The sequence below is a fragment of the Musca autumnalis genome, unplaced genomic scaffold, assembly GCF_047663935.1.
Source record: "Musca autumnalis isolate F117 unplaced genomic scaffold, ASM4766393v1 scaffold_3, whole genome shotgun sequence".
Lineage (NCBI taxonomy): Eukaryota > Metazoa > Arthropoda > Insecta > Diptera > Muscidae > Musca > Musca autumnalis.
In genome coordinates this window covers 84,116,722-84,120,376 of record NW_027411866.1, presented here as the reverse complement: position 1 = coordinate 84,120,376, position 3,655 = coordinate 84,116,722, and positions in this window count along the sequence as shown.

Here is a 3,655-nt window from a genome sequence, read left to right as displayed (position 1 = left end):
AGATTTAATATCGTCTAATACAATTGAAATTATAAGTAATTATAGTGATGGTTGGAATAAACAGTTCACCTAATTGTGGTCCATTGAAATATCAACGTCAAGACTGGGAATTGAACCCAACACCGATCAGATCAGATGGCTAGTTTAAAGTTCGCTTAACCGCGTAGGCCAATAAACCAGTCCTAATTTGTTTATAATTTTTCATTTATACTAGTTTCTTCAAATGTATACTCAATAAATTGTAGGTTACGTCTTTTAGTATTTCAGAAAAATACAATACCAAAAGACGTAACCCACACAGCTTCTAACATTCTGGAAAAAAATGTAATTTTTTTCAAAAAATATATTTCTTCTCTGTCTTAAACCACGATACTAAAATTTTTCGATATTTTATAACACCGTTTTCATTTTATAACGTTTTTTGCTTCTCCTGTAAAGTTTTATTTTTGTGGGTTACGTCTTCCGGCATTTATGGTGACGATATGTATATTGATTTATTACATATTATTTCCAATATTTCAAAATTACAAGAATTTCATCTTCAGAGATTTTTCTGTCGATTACTCTTTGAATAAAACCAGAAGAAAACGTCATAGAAACCCACAGCAACTGTATTTTGGGAAGTACTTTCAATGGATGCACATTTCTAGAAATGTTAATTTTTACTGCTTCGGTAAAGGACCTTGTGACGACAAACGAAATCTAAAAACTGATCGGAAACAGGTTCTTCTTCGTCAACATCTCAACAAGTACCACTCGATTTTGCGGACAGGAATATACCCTGAGCCTGTGTGAATTGAAACTTTCATCTGTAGACAGATCGAATAGCCGCTACACAGCCAAAATCCTTAAACCCAAAAACTATGCATTAGGAGCTTTTCAGAAATTTGTAGCCATTTCGGACGTATGAACTTGCAAACAAAATAGGGATTTGTGTCATTGATCACAAGTGTTGCGTAGGAGGTATGGAGAAATGGACCGGACCGACATAGTTAATTTTTGGAGTAGATCTTATTTTGGGAGTCATTCCTTTTAAAAGGTATAATTTTCAACTTTTGACTCTTATGTCAGGAAATATGGACTTGCCCACGAAAAACTTAATATCGCTCTAACTGCACTTAAACAACTATTTTGAAGGTTTGTGAGGGAGGTACCATGGCCCATTTTCGACCAAAAACTAAGTTTGGAAAAAATATTACTAAATTCAAAGTTTGGACCAAATCTGTTGCTCCGTTCAAGAGGAAGTGAAGCCATGACCATTGAGGTCTTAAGCTTACACAGCTTATCCATAGAGGTCTTAAAGTGCACTTCGCTGAAAATGTTTGAAATACTCTGCGGAAGTTTGCCGAAAGAGTAGATAGATCAAAATATCACGAAGGCCAAATTTTGGACCGAATCTGTGGATCTATTTGAGAATTATTATGCTCCCCAGGCGGCTACCCAGACGAACGGACATAGCTAAGTCGACTCCAAGTTTTCTGAAACAGATTTCTTCCAAACACCTTTTGGCCCTGAATCCATTATTTCGATGAGGCACATTTTGGCTAAAGGCTGAGAGTATAAAAAATGTAGATTGGGAAAAATTGTGTTTATGGATTTTTGCTAAAAGAATGTATACATGTATAGACCTTGGATTGGGCGACATAATTTCATTTTAAACGAAGTTAAGACTGGATTCCAGAGATTCCCTTGTTCCTGATAAATTTATGAGAAGATCCAGAATTTCTATAAGTGAAGTCGGACGATTGGACGCCAAAATTAGTCTATTGACAGATGTACGATTTGGCGACAGAATTTGTCATTTACATAACCGCTATTAGGTGCTAGAATTTCTTGATGGATAGATTAACTATTGCTCAGCATTAGTTCTCGGCCTTCAGAAATTCATTGCGATATGTAGACATCGGAATTTTGCATATTTTTGAAAATTGTAATGTTAAGATATTTGAAATTTAAATGTTATTATATTTCTAAGGTTTTCCATTGTATTCGCTTTCTTTTGGCCTTACCGAAGTGATATCACTGAATTTCATAACATTCACTGTAGTTGTGAATTATTTGATAAATAATCCGCCGAAAAATTTATGGCATTATTAATATATTCATTGTTTTGACCATATATTAACTGTGAGATATTGTCAAAAAAGTTCTAAAAGATAAAATTGGCCAAGAAGTCTTGCGCCATAAGAACTAAAAAATAGTATTGAAAATTATTTCATCAGAAGAGTATGTCTAAAATAAGGTTTGCATCTTTGCTAAATATGGCCTTTTCGCTAACATGAAGTTTCAAAATTTTGGTCAGGTGAAATGAACAGAAATGAACTACGGCCTAGACACTACCTGTGAATGTCGATTTAGTGGCTCCTGAAAAATTTTATTATCGATACAAATTGGTAGTGAAGAAAAAAAATATTTTTTTATTTTGCTTTTTATTCTTCTTTGAAATAATTATTCTTTTAATTTGTATTTTTTATTCTTATAATTATTTTTCCAACGTACATATGTTTTTAAAGAACTTTTCTTAAGGCCTCGACACATAAGCCGGTTGGCTTTCTTACTTAATTCATTTCTGGTAAAGGAATAAAGAAATGTCAGAACCACATTTGAATTAGGTCGAACTTGGTCTTTGGTCTTTTACCAGAAATGAATTAAGCAAGAAAGCCGAACTTAATGAAAGGCGTTCATGAAATGCAGAAATTTGAACTTTAGCAAGACTTTATGAACACTATTCCTACAATGCAGTATTTTTTTGTGTATGCAGCTTTTTTGATTATAAAGATTTCGGCCTGTATGAAAGCCGTAAGTTGAGGGCATCGCTATAGACGTAAATTTGGCGTCTACTTTATTCCTCCGTTTATTTACATAACACCCACCACTGAAAGCAAAAACTTTCGCGGAAGTCACCAAAAAGTGTCGCCTAGTCGATAGTAACAGTCGCCTAAGATAATCGCTTTGTTGCGGCGAGAGTTACCCCTTCGGGAAGAAATGTTCAATATCGTCTTGGAAGTACCGGGGATATGTACTTCATGGAAGTCATTTGTTCCATAAGACAAAATACAAAATTTTTCAAGTAAAATATACCAAAAAATTCTAAAAAAACATACCATTTTGGAAGGTGCGGGTCCGCCAGTCGCCCGTGATTCTGCTTAGTTTGTCAACCTTTCAGACACCATAGGTCGGTAAGATGCAACGGATGACGTGAAAGTGTGTATTTCAGAAATTATTCAGGCCTGACCATCTGGAGAGAGTACAGGCAAGAATCGAAAACATCGTGCTAAACATTTGCCCAGCATGCGGCACAGGCCCGTACGACACACTGCTCTTTTCAGATGCCCTGCCAAACCTTCTCAACTAACTCCAGTAGATCTGTGGTTACATACCACTGAAGCAGCCCTACAACTGGACATAGAGCTACAGTCAGATTAAGTAGAAACGAACATACAAACAAACACTGTTAAAACAACAATATAAGAGCAAACCCTATGAATACAGTCCTCGGAAGAACCCACCAACCGTTGCAGCGATGGACGACATCTGCCTTGACAAACGAGTCCGTTTTGCACAGTTAAAATCTGGTTGGTGCAGCCGACTCAATTCCTATCGAAATAAGTATTTTCAATCCCCTGACTAAATTATTAGATACACAAACAAATTA